This window comes from Zingiber officinale, chromosome 1A (genome assembly GCF_018446385.1).
Source record: "Zingiber officinale cultivar Zhangliang chromosome 1A, Zo_v1.1, whole genome shotgun sequence".
Lineage (NCBI taxonomy): Eukaryota > Viridiplantae > Streptophyta > Magnoliopsida > Zingiberales > Zingiberaceae > Zingiber > Zingiber officinale.
Window position 1 is genome coordinate 45,407,813 of NC_055987.1, and position 20,898 is coordinate 45,428,710.

The 20,898-nt window shown below is 40.8% G+C and overlaps 1 pseudogene; it reads left to right on the forward strand.

Moving 5' to 3' along the window:
* The first annotated feature begins 675 nt into the window (after nt 1-675).
* LOC122002828 lies at nt 676-2,135 on the forward strand (annotated as a pseudogene).
* The last annotated feature ends 18,763 nt before the right edge of the window (nt 2,136-20,898 follow it).

Below are 20,898 nucleotides of genomic sequence, written 5' to 3' on the forward strand. Positions count from 1 at the left end.
ACATATCAGAAGAGCAGAACAAAACAAAAACAGAGCAGAACGGAGTAAAGCATATCATCTTTAGAATTTAGATATGTAAAAGGAAGGAAATTGAATTCCTTTTTTCTTTTTGCTTTCCTTTTATTTGTTTTCCTTGACAAATGACATTAGAGCGGTATCTAATTTCAAGATACACGAAACAAAATTAATCATCTTTAACTTAAATAAACAAGTTAACTAAGTTTTTGAGTATTTAAGTTTATTTGATGAGATAGCCGAGTTAAGCTAAGTTTAAAATGAACTAAGTTATTGAAATAATGATTCAACTTTAGCTTGATTTATCTTTTTATAATTTTGAGTTTGGTTGAGACTTAGTTTAAATTTAATTCGTTTAAATATTATTTAAATTTATTTGATTATTTGAAATTTTTAAATTTGATAATTTAAATTTATTTATGAAATCTAAGTTTATTTATTTAATTTAATGAGATGTTTAAATTTATTTATTTAATTAATTTTATATTACAAAGACGAACATTAAATTTCATTTATTTACGGCCTTATATGTATATATATTTGAAAATACAGGTACTAAACATTTTCTTCGCAGTACCTCAAAGTCTCAAACAATAAGCAGCTTCATCCCGCCACAATTTTTTTACATTCCCAAATCATCGAGGTTCTTGTTGTAGCTTACTGGTGTTTTTTCCCTTTGAGATACTCGTCAAAGGCACTCTCCTCCATTCAAGACGTTAGAGAGAGAGAGTGAGAGAGAGAGAGAGCGAGAGAGCAGAGTGCATGTTCATTGATTGTAGCTATAAATGGTAGCATAGGCTGTCAAGGCAGGCAGAGAGGTGCAAAGAGGAAGGTGAATTTATTGCATATTTCCCTTCAAGGCAGCAGTAATTTCAAGGAATGTGTGACTCTCCAATAAATCTCTCTAAACCCACAAAACTTCCATCAGAATCAATCTTCCTCATCACCATGGAGATTGCTAACTCGCAAAGGAGATATGTGGACTTCACCTCGACTCTCTTCAACGAGGTGTGCACCTTTGCTTTCTTCTAGTTTCTTTTGAGGTTTATTTTGCTGGTAAACCCTAAAGTTTAGGGTTTTGATGTGTGGGAACAACAACAACAACAACAACAACAACAACAAAAAGGGTTATTTGGACAGCCAGTTCACTCAGCTACAACAGCTGCAGGACGAGAGCAACCCTGAGTTTGTCCTTGAGGTCGTGACTCTCTTCTTCGAGGACTCTGAGAAGCTCCTCGATGAGCTAACCAGGACCCTGTGAGTCACCTGCTCTGAAACCCTAGTCCTGTTCCATGAGCTTGGTGCTCCAACTCACCCTTGTTCAATCTTCTCTTCTCTCCAGAGACCAGAAGACTGTGGACTTCAAGAAAGTGGATGCCCATGTTCACCAGTTGAAAGGCAGCAGTGCCAGGTTTTTGTTCTTTGTTTTCTTCCTCCTTGTTCATTTTTAAAGCAGATATTCTTTAGATCCTCAAGATTTGGCTTTTGCTCATAGAAACTAGCTAGTAACAAGATGATACTTGCAACTGATTCAAAATCCCTTTTTTTCCTTCGCCTTGCAGCATTGTTGCCTAAAGGGTTAAAAATGTCTGCATGGCCTTCCGCAATTACTGTGAGGAAATGGACCACGAAGGGTTAGTTTGTCTTCATGGTCACTCAATTTGAATCATCTAGTGACTTGCTGTCAAAAAATTTGTTTGTGTAGATGCCTCACATGTCTCCAGCAACTTAAGCAGGAGTATTTTCTGGTGAAGAATAAGTTGGAAACTTTATTTAAGGTAATGATCATGTAGCTTTGGTTGGAGGTATTCTTGGTAATGCCATGAATCTTATACTAAATTTTTGAATTGCAGTTGGAGCAGAAGATTGTGGCTGTTGGTGGATCAATCCCAATGATGTGGTAGTGGAAGTAGAAATAGAAGAAGAAGAGGAAAATGGCAAGTGAGCTGTTGAGAGGTGTTTCCTTGTGGTGTTATGTGTGATTGCTTTGCTCTTTTGTAGTTTTCATTTGGGCCACTATTGTGAGTCCTTGAAACGTCTTCTCCCTTGAGAGGATGCATACTCAGAAGTAGACTTCTAGGATATTCGTCCTATTTAAAATTTAAACTTTATTATGTTTATTGTTCCTCGAGTACTTTACTACTGCATCACACCTGAGAGGGTGTCATTTTGATTTGAAACTATATGATGCATCTTACTTCTGGTGTTTTCATGTTCATTTAATGATGTTCTTGCACGAGAGAAGCAATGGAGATTGCTTGAATCTCGTAATTTGTTGTTGAAGAACAGGTTGATGTCCCTCTTATTAATATAAGTGTGATGTTGGATTCATTGCATGCTTGTTTAACTCGCTATCGTATCTTGAGATTGTTTGCGATAGATTGATGCAATGACTTTGGGTGGAGAATCAATAGATACTATAAATGACAACTTTTGTTTTCGAGTTGTTGGTGACAATTGTCCTTTGACATCGTAGCGAAGCCTTGGTCCTTGTCCATGTTTGCACTTGACCAATTCTTCCCCACCTCAATTCTCTATTTGTCTCAGAAATAATATTCATTCTGTAGGATTGCAGACACATGAGAGGGGAAGGTAAATCATGTGTGTTTTTTTTTCCATTTTATAAAAATCAAATGCGCAGCGGAATAAAATTTAATAAAAAAATATAATTGAAAAAGTGAAAGTAATATAGTTGGGTTACTTGATTTGGAGTCTTCGATGACTCATATTTCAAGACTCAGGTCCCTTGAATTTATCGATGGACAATCCGCTAATATTCCCTACCGGTAAACTCCCGGTAGAGTAATTGAGTACAAATAGAGAAATAAAAAAGTGTAACAATCCTACGCTTTCCTTAGCAATAAAGTAAATGATTTTTAAAATAAATGTTACCCAATACAATGATGTTGAAGTGTAGAAGCTCAGGTGTTGCCGTTGGTCTGTTGTCAGTGTTCGGACATAGACGAGTAGTAGAACAACATCAACGCGAGAATGTAGCATCAGAATAGTCAAGGAATCATGTAGAAGATCTGTGTACTGAGGGTTGTCGTTGACCTCCTTATAAACAATGTTGGAGGCACCTCCAACAGCCCAAGGCTCCTCCAATAACACTTATCCGATTCACAGTTGTCAATTTCTATCTGCGCGAGGGCGCTTCCAATTTGCTCCAAGGGCCTCCAATGTGCTCCGAGGCGCCTCCAATGTACTCCAGGGTGTCTCCACATAGCGAAACTCTATCCTCAAACTTTATCCGCATGAGGGCGCCACCGCCCTATCCAGGGTGCCTTCATGTAGCTTCGAGGCATCTCCCCGCAGCTTCGAGACACCTTAGACACTATTAATCTGAGACTTATTTTTGCACTTAACTCTTGCAAAAGTCTGTTAGTCTAAATAACAAATGTACCCTTAAAAATAGAGTTAGCACAATAAAAATAAGACGAAATTATTAATTAGATTTTGTCTTATCAAGATCAAAATCTAGTCATGGTCTCAGCTTAGACTTCCAAAATAGCTCTAAGTTGGACCAGCGCCTACAGCCCGACTGGGACTCATCCTCATTGGATCACTTTCCTCCAGTGCTTATCTTACTTACCACTGTAGACTTATTGACTTTTGACCCACCAAGACTTTATGCTTGATGCCCCATCTACACTTCAGCCAGTTGTCAAGTACCACAAACTTAACTGGACTTCCTGCTAGATATCAACCTATCTAGTCTTCCCATGCAAGTTATCAACCTAACTGGACTTCAGCCTAGTATCAGGTCTCATCAAGTCTTTCAATCTTGTACACTTAGTAAATAGGTTAGAAAACACAACATCTAACATTAATTCATTTGTCATTCATCAAAATATGAGTTTGACTATCGCTGCTAACTATACCAACAATCTCCCCATTTTTAATGAAATGACAACCCGAGTTAAAATTAAAAAAATATGAAAAAAAAAACATAATGTTTAAGAGAAAAGAAATTAGCATTTTGTTCATTGTTGGGTTATGATTTAAGATTTTTTAGATTTTTCTTATCTTAAACTCTTACCCTTCCCATTTGGCATTCATCAAAATATAAGACCAGTAAACATATATACCAAAAAGAGACCAATAAGTAAGTCAAACATATAGAAGGTACAAGCATATCAAACAAAGGAACATAAATCAAAGTACTAAGAATGTCAAAGAGTCATCAACGGATGGGTGTGGAGGAGGGTGAATCATATGTAAATACAAATAATGTCGTCCATCTTCTAATCCATCTGCCAAAATCCTATCATCAACTCATCACGGAGGCTAGACAATCCAGTAGTCACATTCTCACAAAGACTAGAAACTGACTCCCTGAGATGAGAGGAAGTCTTCTCGAGTCTAGTAATGCACTCCTCTAAAGTCTTAGAAGTCAAAGGTGGGGTCGAAAATGGAAGAGATGAACATATGTCAGGAAATGTGAATTCCAACATCTCCTCCGCGACCTCAACTACCTCATCGACCTCGGTGGGTATGGATGGCCGAATACCCCCTCTTCAAGTCAGATCCCCCCTGAGCAGTAACCTCTATATGGACTAATGTTAATTGATGCTAACCAAACACGTCATACTCACTCAAAGGAGTGAGGGTGCCCTGGGTAACATCAACTCCTATAGATGAAAAGATAGAGGTCGATACAAGACAATAAGGCATATGGATGCATCCCATAGTGACCATGCTAGATGCATGAATAATATTAAGAAAGATATACAGGAAAATATCTATGTCCAGCCGTTGACACGGTGCATAAAGAAAAAAAGAGTGAGATGGATGCATCATAGCAACGTCACAAGATGTGACTGGTAGGATGTAGGTAGTAAGGACTCGATATAAAACATAATCCTACACCCTCAGGGATAGAGACCTAAAGTCAGTGACAGTAGAGACTTTGTCCTCCCAAAAAAATACAAGTGAATAGTATCTAAGCTAATATGAGAATAGGATACCCCAAATGGTAGCTCCCTACTAGGGTAACACAAAAATAGGCATGTAGATGGTCGTAGCACTAAGTAGTCAACCAAAAGAGTATGGTAAAAGCTAATATCTCTACCAGCCACTCTAGTAGAGAATATCAAGTCATCTACTATAACCAGATTATTATAAAATTACACACACAGGTCTATGGTCGCGGGAGAAAGAGAGAAAGGGGAAGAGGTGGCGGCCGGCGGCCAATGGCCAGCGTTGGCGAGGAGAGGAGTGTGAGAGGGAAGAAGAAGACCCCCTCCTTGCGGTGGCATAGAAACCCGAACCAGCCCCCCTCCATAAACAGTGCTTCCTATCCCCTCTTAAAACCCTAAACAGTGAGAAGCTCAAAATGCCCCTCCTTATCATAATTCCTCCTCTGCTCTTTATCTATATCCGTATCAGTTGCATAAACACGAACTCCTGATAGTAACTTTGTCCTCAATGGATCTCAGCACGATTAAGTATTCATGACTCTTTCGATATCTACACGAACACGTTCCGTCCGTCTCACGAACTCACAAACTTAATTGACATTAATACTCCATTAATCCAATATGTCTTTCGGTTTTCATCCAACGCATGATCAATTCAAAATTGACCATTCCTCTTCCTTGGTAAAATCGAATTCACCAAGTCACTCAATGAGTCTAACTCATTGATCATCAATCTGAATTGACTCAATGAGTCTAATTCGAATTGGACTCAATCCAATAGTTGGATCCAGTTGAGTCTAACTCAATGAGTCTAATTCGGATTATACTTAATCCAATGATCTATCATATGAGCCCATCTCCTAATTAACATGTTCAATTCTTTGTGTGTGACCCAATAGGTTCTCGTAACATTGGTAATGTCTCTAAAACTATTTTAGATATATAAGCAATGAGTGACATTTAGCAAGACATCATTGTTCTCCAAGTGACGAGAATATCGAGATCCGACCTAACATTTCTGTGTCTATTATCTTGTATGACTCAATCTTTCTATCCTTGATATTTAGATTAATCAACGAGGCATAAATCGTGTAATCCTCTTATCAATATTTATGTTTCTTAATCTCTAAGTAGACACACTCAATTAAATAAGCTTAATATCTCCTATTACCTAATTTGAGCATGACCATGCATTCTTGTGTCATATTAATCAAGGGGCACACAGATATCACTTCCATCATATGGAAGGGATAGATCTCATCTACATCACTCACACCCTTCCGCATAACTTATTGTACATCCAATGATTGATTTTATAGTTCACCTTGTTATAGGTAACGTTTGTTGATACTGAAGTATACTATTTCTTATGTAAGGAACCGTAGTGACTTCAGGTCTAAGGACTATTCATACCAATAATCACTATAAGAATGTTTATGACACTCATATAACGATCCATGAAACATTCTTATGACGGGTTAATTCAGTACATATTCTATAATATATACACATGTATCAACGTGATATCTCATATTCATAACTTATGGGATTAAGTCATCAATTGACTTACATGCTAGTCTCAATGCATTAATATTGCCCTTGCATAGTAATGCTTGACCAGGAATAGTGAAGAGTAGTGTCTATATATATCTATAGGCTCCCACTATCAATTCAACCAATTAGTATGTTGCAGACTAGAACATACTACCCTAGGACATTATTATATTTATTCATCTAGCATAGATGTGAAGTAATATAATAATCATTGTCTTTTTATTAATGAAAATGATACAATATATTCTAAGTCAATCATCTCATAATTGGTACTAAGGGCTAATACTAACACTTGGCAAGGTTGAAGTCCTGGAGGTGAGGAACCTCTTGGCAATGGAAGGTTCGACAACAAAAACAAGGTCGAAGGAAGCTCTTGAAAGTAAAATGTGAATGATAAGGAAGCATCTTAGGGACGCAAGGCTGCTGGGGGAGGTTAGAAGGGAAGGTCAAGTTGTGCGGATGAGGATAAGTGCATGAGTGATTATACTCGGGGTAAAACCCTAGCTTTAGAGTTTACCAGTCGACTGGTGGTTGAGAACCAGCAACTCGGAAGGATGCAGAATTTGTGGTTTGTGGTTGCAGAGTTACCATTCGACTGGTAACTTACTGCTAAAGTTACCAGTCGTCTGGTCCAGTTGACTGCTAAAGTTAGTAGTAGACTAGCCCATGAAGACCTCTCGACTGGTAAGTATGACATTCAATTGGTGTCAAGTCGTTGGGGGTGTAATGATTGATTTTCCACAGAGGTCAGTTGACTGATGGCTTTACCAGTTGACTGGTAGCGGGAAAACAGCTTGGATGTTTTCCCTCAAGCTCTATATAATGGAGCTTGGGATGACTGACTTGTGCAATGAAATTAGAGGTGGTTAACATCTAATTAGAGTCCCCAAGCTCTCATTGCAATCCAAGGTCTTGATTGAGTTTGTGGTGAGGTTTTTCCATCGACAAAGAGGATTGTACTAGCCAGAGTTTCGGAGATTGATCCACCGACGGATTGAGGAATCGTTCACCTTACGGGCACACCGTGGAGTAGGAACCCTAATCTCCAAACCATGTAAATGAACGTGTTAGCACTTTGTTTGTATTTCTTTATAATCTTTATCTTTCATACTTGTTGTTTTGTATTTCCGTTGCACTAACAAGTGTAGGAAAGGGAACGACGTGGGTGATCAGCTATTCACCCCCTCTAGCCAATGTCAAAAGTACTAACAATTGGTATCAGAGCAAGAGTACTCTTAAAGGACTAATCGCCTGAAGGAGCACGTGCTGGAGGAAGAAGATGGAGGCAGAATGACAATTAGGATGAGATATCCGAATCCCACTTCCATATGATTGAGAAGATTTCAAGTATTAGAGGAAACATTTGGAGACTTGGTTCCAAATGGATTGGGACCATTTGACTGTGTTGGAAGTTCCTTTCAAAGTTCCAACGGACAAGAAGGAGAAGCGCCTCCGGCCACGATATTGGACCGAAAAGTAAAGGCTACAATCGAAGGCGGGTAAGAAGATAATTAGAATTGTATTCAATTTATTATCTTCTAATATTGTATCGCGTGTAGGTGAGTATAAGTATGCTCATGAGCTATGGAGCAAAGTGATTGCTCTTTATGAAAATCCTACACAAGCATAAGAAGTGGAGGAGCCAAAGGAGAAGGGTGCATTGTTCCAAGAGGAGGACCAATCGGATGTGGAGACGAACTCAACATCCGAAGAGGAGGAAGAAGTGGAACCGTCCACATCTTCAAGTGAGGAAGAAGAGTCTAAGATAAGTGAGGAAGAAGTCTTGGAAGTTCAACCCTCAACCTCATCTATCGAGAAGAGAGGGAAAACCACATCAAGTACTTTGAGTGTGGGAAAATGGGACACTACAAAAGTAGGTGTCCTTCGCGCAAGAAGATAAAAGAGGTAAACCCTAAACTCACTAAAGTTCATTTAGAATCTGATATGAATTGTAGGAAAGATGGTGTCAAGAAGAGAAAGTGACACATCATTCGCTTCACGTGTGGTGGAAGGGGACATTACCACACAAAATGCCGAAGGAAGGGAGCGCTCATAAAGATGGAGCAATTGAAGCAATGAAGGAGAATGAAGCCATGTGGATGCTCGTGTCAAGGGGGAGCTCCAATGGTAGGTAGGAAAGTAATCCCTAACTTGATCTTTAATTCTTATATTAATTCAAGTTTTAGGGACATGCATGCTAGAGATAACAATGTAGGTTATTACCCATGCATAATTTTATATTTAGGTATAATGATAAGAATAGAGTTAACAAGTTGGATAACCTTAGGAAATTGTACTCTAAGGTTAGACCTAACAAAAAACAACCCATTTTGCCTAAAGAGATGATGGTGGTGGAAAACCTAGGTGTTAATCCCAAGAAGGGGAGACACATGCTTAGGAAGGGTAGGTCTAAGAATGTCCATGGTGGGCAAGTTAATTCTAGGATTAGGAACCTAGAAGTGGAGAATCAAACGTTAAGGGAAAAGCTTGATAGGTTAGAGAAATCTCTAGAGAGATTCAATGTTGAATCTAAGGGATTAGGTATGATGTTGGGTAGTCAAAGACCCCATGGTGATAGATATAATTTGGGATACCGGTCTTCATCAAACAAGGGTAAGGGGAAATTACCCATGGAGCACTTTGGCGGGTATACCATAGTAGAGTTCCTTAAGGCCAAAAGAAGGTCACATACAATGATTGCAAGTACAAATGGCAAGGGGGAATTCTCCAAGGGTAGAGAAGAGTCGTATGCTAGGCTGACATATGACTATAGCAAGAAAAGGTCAAAAAATGACAAGATAAAGTCATTTAAGGACAAGGAGAGATCAACCAAAGATAAGGGAAAGTCTAAGATTGAGAAGAAGAAGAAGAAAGTCAAATGGGTTAACCAATCGTTACCCGAGGTGCACCGTTGTGACCTCATATTTTTAGATGAGTCACTTAGGGAGGTGGTTAAGGTTAAAAGCTCTAGGAGGAGCTCAAAGAGTCAAGTTGGAACACATGGTCAATGAATCTCAAGTAGACCTTGCTTGGAATTCTAGAAGAGTCATGAAGTGTGTCAAGTGATTTGAAGATGGACTTGAGTCTCAAATCCAAGGAATTGACACAATTGAGATGAGTTTCATCTATAAAAATATTAAATGAGATTTATATTACATGAAAATTAGTTTTAGATGTATAGATATCATATAAACTAATGTTAAGGATGCATTATAGTTTAGTATGAGAAGATACATCAAGAGGAAGCCAAAACTAAGACTTTAGGGTAAGGTTCAATTGAATTATTTAGATAGTTTTGAATTTTGTGTCAATCTCAGGATCTATGATAGATATATTTTTAAATATATTTTTCCCAAGTAAACAAGGGTGATCCTGTCTGAAAGTAGGAAAGATGAAGACCGGGGATGTCGACGCTGAGCCAACTTCACGTGGACTGCCCTCTGATCTGCAACACAAGCAACATTAGTGCCAATCCGGGGAAGGGATCCTCGACGGTGACCCTCCGACGCTCAAGTCAGTCACCGGAGCAAAGAAGTGGAGCAATAGTAGTAGAACAGTAGCGCACAAGAGTGAATAGTAGAATTGTGCATACCTCCGTCGATGCCTTGGACCCCCCCCTTTTATAGAGCTTTTGTAGCTCGTGGGCTCGTTTCTGTTGGAATGTATACTAAAAGCCTAGCTTTTGTAAACATTTATTTTTAAAATAAAAGAATCACATTGGTCAATATCTGCATTTATTTATTAAATGTAATTGTTCAATTAATTTATATAGTAGATAACATGGTGTGTGGTGTCACACACAGAAGATCATGTTATCGGTTCTTTATAAATTATAAACAATTGCTCACGACTAAGATGGAAAGGAACAAACCATCAGAATAGTCGTAGTGTAATTAAGTATTAGTTTATCTTGATTAATAAATTACACTGATACACTCTAAGTGTATTGAGTAGGACCATTTTAGGTAAGTTCTTTTTGTACTGATTTAATAAAAGAACTAGACCTTAGTTATTATGGAGGTGTGTGCTCTTAATCCTAATATAATAACAAGCACATATATTTAATATTTATTTCTTTGACTTATCAAAGGGTGAGGTTTAGCTCGTTAAATCAATATGCCCGATAAGTTGGGAAATAATATTACTTATAGTGTGTGTTGTTGATTATAAAAGGAATCTGTGTCCTAGTTATCTAGGTTGAGAATGTCCCCAAGAGGAGCTCATAAGGATTGCCATGTTAAACCCTGCAGGTGGACTTAGTCCGACAAGATAATAAATTTGAGTGGTACTACTCTTGGAGCTAGATATTAATTAAGTGAGTTGTCAGTAACTTACTTAATTAGTGGACATTTGTTATCTTAAACACAGGGAGACTGACACACTCATGATAAGAAAGAGCCCATAATGTAATTTGGGATTGGTGCGGTAGTGCGATAATAACTTTCTAGTGGAATGAATTATTATCGATGAACTTGAGTTGTGTGTTCGAGGCGAACACGGGATACTCAAGCTCATCGGATGGCCAAAATCAATTTCTCCTCTAGGTCCCTGTCGTAGCCTCATTAAAGCCTCAAGTCCATCCAAATATAAGCCCATCTTGGTGTCCAAGAAGGAGGCCGGTCCAATGCTTGGTGACTAAGCAAGGGCCGGCCACATCCTCTTCTATAGGGGCCGACCCTATTGTTTGGTAACCAAACAAGTAGGGGCCGACCATATTAATCAAACAAGGAGGGTTGTTTTGAATTTTTAAAATCTTCCCTTTGTAGAAAATTATAAGTTTTAAAAGAGATATTTTAATTTTAAAAACTTTCCTTATTTTAATTAGGCCACATGGTTTAATAGAGAGTTTTAAAAGTTTTAAAACTTTCCTTTTTTAACCATCCTCATGGTTTTAGAAAAAAAGAAGAGAAGTTTTAAAAATTAAAATTTTCTATTCATGTTAAAAAAAGAAACTTTTGAAGAGAAGTTTAAAATTTTAAAACATGGTTTTAATTTTTAAAACTTTCCTTTTTAACATCCACTTTAGGAAAGAGAGCTTGTAAAATTTTATAAGAGGATTTCTTCTTGTAAAATTTTATTAAATTTTTTTTATTTCTTCCTATAAGTGGCCAACCACCTTTGCTTGGTGCCCAAGCAAGGGGCCGACCAAGATTAAATCAATCCAACCATTGATTTGGTGATTGATTCAATCAAGAGGAAAGAAAAGGAAAAATAAAAGGGAAAAGGAAAAACTAGAGAAAGATTTTTATTTTTGTAAAAATTTTTCCCTTATTTGCCTTGGGCAAGTAATATAAAAGAAGGGGTGAGGAGGCTTCATGAGACACAACTCTTATTCTTTTGCTTGGAGGTTCTCTTGGTGTGGCTGACCCTCTCTCTTCTCCCTTTCCCTTTGCTATCTTCTCCTTGGTGTTAGTGGTGACCGAATTTTAGAGGAAGAGGAAGAAAGCTTTTGGGTGATGTTCATCTTGAAGGATCGTCGCCCACACGACGCCCAAGGCGAGGCGAGGAATACGGCAGAAGATCTCGAGGTCATTAGCATACAAAGAGAAAGTATAATTAGCAATTGTTTTCCGCATCATGCTAGTTATTTCTTTTTATAAGAATTCCAAACATAAGAGGCATTAGATCTAGTTTTTCGAGTTTGTGTTTTCTTCATTTTTCGAATTTGTGATTCGATTGTTCCTTTTGATTTACCTAGAGTTATTTAAGTAAATTAAATTTTAGTTTTCCTTAAAAGACTTTGTTTAGGCGGTGGTGGTTGCTCCCATTTCCAAGAAAGCCATGTGCCTCGCCATGCAGTCCTGGAAGCCAATTTTAGAAATTAATATTTAATGGAATTAATGACATAGGTGGATTTGAATCAATAGTGTTAAGTTCCGCTTGTGATTCAAATCTAAACCATTAAGAATAGATAGGTTAAATTTGGAATCAATGATGTTAAGTTCCGTTTGTGATTCCTAATTTAACTTCTAAAGAACACAATAGGTTATTTAAGGAAATGTTCGACACTTGTATAAAATTTTTTGTACAGTGGAACCGGTACGATTTTCCTAGGACTAACCAACAGTTTCCCCATACGAGCATGTTTTCCCAGGTTTCCCATGAAAAGACCAAGTAGGAAAGTGTTCCTGACACCATACCTTAACAAGGTGAGCATATCTTCTGACAGTACGATGGAAGCTTTCACCGTACGATCCGCCTACTGGCCATGCCGCCTGTCAGTGGCACTCTCTCCCAAAAGGATGTCGAAGGTACTAATGATCCTGTTGCTCGACCGTGGGGTAGCCGCTCGGGCGTGGCTCTTCCGTTCGATCAATCCGAGATGCTCCGGGCGGGTTGCTTTTGACCTCCGCTCGTATTTGTTTCCTTCCAGTCGGTCTTGACCCTACGCTGACTGGTAGCTCGGATCCCCATTCGGACTTGACGAGTGCGTTGCCCTCATTGACATTTCCCGCCAGCCGGTCACGACACTAGGTTGACCGATCGCTCGATCCTCCACTCGTCCTATGACGGGACATTTGACCACCTTGACTTTGACCTCTACCCTGACCATTGACTTCCGTAGGGTGGGGCCCTTCTCCTGCCCGCATCAGATGCCTCCCTTTTAAGTCTAGTCGAAGGAGGCTGCAAGTTCGACTGATTGGACCAATGGTATCCGACGATTCTTTCCCCCGCTCCGCTATGTTGTCACCTGATGCAGTTGTCGTTCAACCGGAGTCTCTAAGCGCATATCTTATCTAACCGTTCGGCCGGTCGATCAATGTTTATCCGGTCGTTTGGCCATTTAGTAGTAATATTTAGAAGATTTTGCTTGCTGCGCTGCAAAACATCCTGACATCATCTGAATTTCTCGAAGACCGTGTAGATCTCTCATCATTTGGCCACACACACGACGATACCTTTTAATAAAGGCTCATTAATGTCGTTCGGTAATTGAATGCCACATGTCCTGCTCTCTGCTGCCGCACGCTTGACATGATAGGTGGATATATGTAGCGTGATGTGACAGACGCCTTTTCAAATTCAACGGCCAGATGAGTTCCTCGCCTTTTGTGCCCTGGATCGAACGACTGGCAACAATCGAGCGGCAGGCATTATAAACCCCCGCCGCCTTCTCTTTTTTCGCTTGTGCTTTCTTCCTCTTGCATTTCCTTCCTCCGGTCACAGTTCTTCTCCGGCGATTTCTCCAGCAACTCCTCGCTTCCTTCGCTGTAATCTTTCTTGCTTCTCTTTTGCTCGGTTGTTTTCCAATGGTCAGTTATTCCCAACCCCCTGTTTTTGTTCCCGGGATCTGGTACACTTCGACTGTGTCGAAGTTTTCAGAGGATGATGTAGAAGCCTTTAGGTCTTTTTATCGTCTTCCTTGTAATCTTCAAATCCTTGCTCCTTCTTCTGTCGATCGGCCTCACGAACCTCTCGCAGGTTTTGTTACCTTCTTTAGGGATTAGTTCTTTAGCGGTCTACACTTCCCTGTTCACCCATTATTACTTTTGTTTGTAAATACTTTCGCATATCCATGAACCAGCTCGTGCCAAACTCCTTTCGGCTACTGTGCGGGGTGGTCGTGCTATTCCGAGTGCACGATATTCCCTTGACAGCTCAGGCTTTCCATTACTTCTATTATCCAAAGCTGTCCGAACCGGACACCTTTTTGCTTCAAGCCTGAGTGGGCTCAGTTTGTTTCGACAAGATGTCGACCTCCAACAAGCATTGGAGGAAACATTATTTCTTTGTATGATTTCCCATTTGACCAGAGTTTCCGACCGGCTGGCGAACGAAACTATCAGCTCCTCCTGTACTGACCAGGTATCGAAACCATTCAGATTACCTTCAAGCGGCCTCCTCCTTGGTCGATCATAAGTACCATATTCACAAGCTTCTATGAGAGGGGGTATTGTGTTAGGATTTTAGATGGCTAGAGGGGGGGGGGGGTGAATAGCCTCTTAAAACTAAAACACAAATTTCTACAAAGAAACTTGTTAGCACAGCGGAATTAGGAAACTAAAACAAAGAGGAAACAAACACACTAACACACGGATTTACGAGGTTCGGGGATAACTTGCCCCTACTCCTCGGCGTGTCCGTAAGGTGGACGACCCCTCGATCTTCGGTAGATCGCACCCCGGATAAATTCCGGCTAAAGATCCTCCTTCTCGGTGGAGTAACCTCTCCACAAAGTCTCAAGGAATATATATGTTAAAGCACAAGACTTACAGAGCTCGGTGGCAAAGAAGAATGAACTAACGCTTACAACCACGCGAGGATCAGTGGAAACAGAGAACTCACAGATCGCAGTTTCTCACCCGAGAGCTCAAGAACTTAGCACACCACAACGATCAACAGAACGTTTTGTTTTCTTTTTCTTTCTTGCTTTCTTGTTGTTCTTTCCTCTCGGTTTTTACTGCTTCTTAAGCCTCTGTTCTCTGCTGTCACGGATCGTGGTCAATCTGCACAGAATCGTCGCTGCAGCCAATCCCTCTTCCTCCTTACCTGGTTCTCTAAACTCACACCAATGAAATCACAGTCTTCACTAGTGTCTTCTGAGCTCGAACCAATCACCAGGAGTCAAGCGGATCGCAGCCAGATCACACCAGTAGCCGTTGTTGCTTCAAATGCACCATGCGTCGCGAATCACAGCAGAAAGGCCATTTGTCGTATTCCTCTTATGGACTTAATTTGAAATTAGGCTTGGAATGATACCTGTGATCCTGCAAACTCAAAAGCTAACAGCACAGAGGATTATATCACATGAATCAGACAGATCAAATGTAGTGGAGGAATCACAGAAACAGCGAACAAATCTGATTGTGTGTGGATCGATCACCAGACCGATCCATGGACCGATCAGGACATATCCTGATCGGTCCGCAGCTTGTCTGATCGGTCGTGGAGACCGATCAGACTGCAGGTGGATCGGTCTCCACGACCGATCCATGCCTTCTTCTCTTCGCAATACCCTCTCCTGATCGGTCCGCAAGACCGATCAGATTGCACTCAGTGTGCTACTGAGTGTTTCCTGATCGGTCACCAGACCGATCCATAGAAACTTAGTTTCACTGGATCGGTCTGCCGATCGATCCACTGTCTTATGTATCACTGGATCGGTCTGTCGGCCGATCCAATGTACCATGGAATGTCCACTAAGGTCCCTTTCTGACCTAGTCCGGAGAACGAGCTACCGAGCCCTCTCCGACTTCGTCAGGTCCAGAGAACGAGCTACCGAGCCCTCTCCGGTCTAGTCCGGAAAACGAGCTACCGAGCCCTCTCCGACTTCGTCAGGTCCAGAGAACGAGCTACCGAGCCCTCTCTGACCTAGTCCGGAGAACGAGCTACCGAGCCCTCTCCGACTTCGTCAGGTCCAGAGAACGAGCTACCGAGCCCTCTCTGACCTAGTCCAGAGAACGAGGTACCGAGCCCTCTCTGACCTGGTCCGGAGAACGAGCTACCGAGTCCTCTCCGACCTAGTCCGGAGAACGAGCTCTCTCTGACTTCGCGTGCCAAGTTTCCAACTTGGACTTTTCCCTTCCACTTGATCAACCTTGATCATTAATCAAACCGAGTTTAATTAACATCTGATACAAACTTAAATCCGTGTCAACATTAAAACAACAGCCATGTCAGACTGTATCAACAATCTCCCCCTTTTTGTTGTTTGACAACACGATTTAAGTTTAGATCAGAAATGTTCTTATTTTCATAATTTTAGGGGAATCAAGATCCTCCCCCTAAGATGGATATACCACTAAGTCAATAACGGGAATCAAGATCCTTCCCGTTATCTTCTCCCCTAAAATCAAACATTCATACATCTCTAAACTTAGGTATCCTCTCCCCCTTTGTCAAACACCGAAAAGGTGCAAATGAGGTGACAAAACTCAAAAGGCTCCCCCTTAACCCATACTGTCTTTTTCTTAATGCACCTAGAGTTCCCTCTAAGTGTATTATATGACAGCAAGAAAGAGATAAGATACAATCAAGTCATGGCATAGGAACAACATATTAATATGAACTGAAGCATAAGGAAAAGCAAGAAATAGACAAATGAATAGCAAAAAAATATATGAGTAGCATAAGTATCCAGGTCAGACAAAGATATCCAATAAATAGTATCCAAAATACAGACAGGCAAAGTGACACAGAATGTATCAATCAATATCCTCAACAGGAGGAACCTCATCATCATCTGCGGGAGGCACGTAACCCTGAGGCGGCATACTGGAGCTCGAAGGTGGATGACCCGAGAAATGCTGCAGAGGTGGGTAGTTGGCCATCCAGCCCAGAAGTACGTAGCGCTGGACGATCCGAACACGCAGTCCATGGAGCTCAGCAGACAGCAGCTCATCGTGCTGATCGAAGCGGCTCTCTAGCTCAGCGATCTGCCAGCGCAGATCAGGATCGGCCTCATCAGCAGCAGGAGGAGGAGCAACAACCTGTCGAGGAAGTGCCCGTGGTAGCTCTCCCAGACCTCTCCCATCCTTCCACCGAACAACCCCATTCTGTCCCAAGATACCGGACTTGGAAAATGCCCGTTTCCCAAGTCTGCAATCCTGTCTGACCATCTTCACTATCCTACCCTTAGACACATCTATCAGAAGGGTCTCGAGCCAATCTGTAATTATATGCCCATAAGACATATAAATAGTGGAGCTGCTAGGCTGAGTATATGAGATGATCAAAGAATAGATGCTGGACATAATGTCAAAGTCGAGACGCCGACGCAACTCATAAAGCATCAAACAATGATAGGATCGGATCTCTGCTAGAGGTTTGGATGTGATTGGAAGAAGACAATTTGTGACTACCTTAAAAAGAATATAGTCCGGAGGAGATAGTCTCAGAGCCACAAAAGTAGGAAACTCGACATCCAACTCATCCAGTCCATCTGGTCTAGGATGACCGAAGAAGTACTCATAGATGGAATCAGGTGAGACATCAAATGGAGGAGGTAAAGGATGGGGCAAATCAGGATAAATGGGAAAAGGATCTCCTGAACACATTCGGCAACCTAGATACCCAAAGAATTCTACAACGGAGAAATCGATAGTTCTCTTAGCCACTCTGGTTCTATAAGCACCATCACTAGCCTGATGAAGATTGTTGTAGAATTCAGATACTAGGTTATAGTTGATGTCCCTTTCCAGGTAGACTAACGAGTCAAGTTTATAATAAGTCAGGGTTTCAGATACAGAGGGACAAAACTCATCCATGTACTTTCGATCCACAGATCGACATGGGAGTAGCTTGAATGTCCTCTGTTGAAACGCTTGTTCAAACTGTCGGTTCGGAAATCTCGAAGAAGAAGAAGGTTGAGGTCGGGAGGGTGCATGGGACTTGGATTTCTCAGCAGATGACTTAGAAGTACCCTCACCGGCTGATTTCTTCCTAAATAGGTCAAAAATGGGACATGGTCGGGGCAAATGGGAGTCCACGGGAGCCACAGAGTCGAGAACCGAGACAACACACAGAGATAAACTATGAAAAGAAGCTAAAATGCCAAAAATGAACAGATTTTGGGGAGAAAGGAAGTTACCTGGGCGCCATTTGAGGCTTTCGAAGAAGATGGAGAGAAGAGTCGGGACTGAGGAGTGGTTCGACTAGGGTTTTCGGCGTGAAATGAGAGGACGAAGGATTGGGGGAAGTTAAAGAGGGTGATCAGATCATAGGATCGGATGGCTGTCCGAACAGGAGAAATCCTGACCGATCAGGGAACGTCCTGATCGGTCAGGGACTGTCCTGATCGGTCGTGGGGACCGATCAGGGAACCTCCTGATCGGTCCCCGGACCGATCAGAGGTCGATCAGTGACTAGTGACACGTGCCAGAACCCCTGATCGGTCTGCAGACCGATCAGATATCGAACAGAGAGTGGAACTCTCCTGATCGGTCGTAGAGACCGATCAGATATCATCCTGATCGGTCCCTGGACCGATCAGTGTCTGACAATCAGTGATTTCAATCTCTGAAATTCGTATCGAAAGCTCTGAAACTTGGTTTAACAACATCCAAGTTCAGAACCTAGAATCTGAAGAGCCCACAGATTATATTCAGTGATACCAATGAATATTTCCTAATGATAAGCTCTAATGATTTGGAATTATTTAGGGCTCGAAAGTTTCAGACACTTCATAACAAATGTGTCGAATCTCAAAGTTTCAAAACCAGAGAAGTTTGTTTTGTTTGTTTGCTGAAACTATGATCTATAGTGAACCAAGGTAATAAATATGACTCAGGCTATCGGTTCAAAATATATCCTTGCTATGAGTAGTTACAAGTTTGTCAAAATATGTCAAAATTTCTTCACCAACTTGTCCTATTTTCAATCAAAATCAGGAAGGTATCAATCAAGGGTATCAATCAACACATCAACAAGGTTAGATGATTTCTAGACACAGGTCCAACCAAGATTCCTTGGTTGGAATATATGAGTAAGATCTAGGAGCCAAATACACATGAATTATGTAATGACCTTCCCCATACTCAATTTATGTCTCTTCAACCTAATTATTCAAGGGATGCATGATACATTTTGAATAATTTGGTTGATCCTAGCATCTCACCCCATATTTAGCAAACAAAAACAATTTGTTAAACCTTATAGTTTGTGTGAGATGTCCCTAAGTTGCCCAAATTAATTTCCCAATTTCTCTTGTAGTTTTAGTTGTCCTTATTGATCATGATGAAATCCTAATGGCCTATTGAGCCAAACACATCCCCAATTCTCTCCTTAAATGACTAAATTTATTTTTCGGAAGGGGTTTGGTGAAAATGTCGGCTAAGTTTGACTTTGACTCAACATATGTGAGTGCAATGTCTCCCCTAGCTACGTGATCTCTAATGAAGTGATGACGCACTTCAATGTGTTTAGTCCTTGAATGATGGACTAGGTTTTTCGTTAGGTTTATTGTGCTAATGTTGTCACACAACACTTGCACTCCTTTATATGAAAGTCCATAATCTTCTAGAGTGTGAATCATCCACAACAATTGTGATACACTCTCTCCCATGGCAATGTATTCAGCCTCGGTCGTTGAGAGAGCAACACAATGTTGCTTCCGACTTGACCAACTAACCAATGATGATCCTAAGAATTGGCAACCCCCACTAGTGCTTTTCCGATCCAATTTGCATCCAGCATAATCGGAATCGGTATAGCCTATCAAATCAAAAGACTCCGTACGAGGGTACCACAGTCCTACTCTAATTGTGCCCTTGAGATATCTTAAAATTTTCTTAACTGCAGTTAAATGAGATTCCTTGGCACAAACTTGATATCTAGCGCACATACCCACAGCAAAAAGTATGTCCGGTCGACTAGCTGTGAGATATAGAAGACTACCGATCATGCTTCTATATTGCGTTAGATCAACTGGTTTCCCACTCTCATCATTGTCAAGACGAGTGTTTGTCGCCATTGGAGTGGATACTTCCTTAGAGTCACTCATTTTGAATTTTTTGAGCATCTCTTGAGTGTATTTCGTCTGATGGACATAAATTCCATCTCGAGTTTGTTTGATTTCAAGTCCAAGGAAGAATGTCAATTCTCCTACTAGACTCATCTCAAACTCACTTTCCATGTGAGAAATAAATTCATTCAAATAGCCCTTGTTATTTGAGCCACAAATTATGTCATCGACATACACTTGGGCTACAAAAATGTTTTCACCATCTCCACGCAGAAATAGTGTTGGGTCTATTTGGCCTCTTACAAAACCCTTTTCTAGTAAATATGTTGACAACCTTTCGTACCAAGCTCGTGGTGCTTGTTTAAGTCCATAAAGTGCTTTCTTGAGCTTGTACACGTGGTTTGGAGCTTCGGTATTCACAAACCCCGGTGGTTGTTCAACATAGACTTCTTCTTTAATAAAGCCATTTAAGAAGGCAGATTTAACATCCATTTGATAGAGCTTGAAACCTCTATGTGCAGCAAAAGCTAGCATCAAACGAATGGACTCTAATCGGGCCACGGGAGCATAAGTCTCATCATAATCGAGACCTTCGACTTGACTATAGCCCTTGGCTACAAGTCTCGCCTTGTTTCTTACAACTTCTCCCTTTTGATTTAACTTATTTTTGAAGACCCATTTTAGTTCCAATAATGGTGGTCTTCTTAGGTCTAGGAACTAAGTCCCACACTTGGCTCCTTTCAAATTGACCTAACTCATCTTGCATAGCTATGATCCAATCAGGATCGCGCAATGCCTCATCAACTAATTTTGGTTCAATCTCTGAAATCAATGCGACTTCATTAGACTCATTTCTAAAGAATGACCTAGTCCTAACCCCTTGTTGGATGTCTCCCACAATTTGGTCTTGGGGATGACTAGTGGCTATCCTAGATTGTCTTGGTGTTGGTGGTGCCTCATGAATGGTATCACTAGGCACAGGCAAGGACTCAATATCAGGCAAAGGAT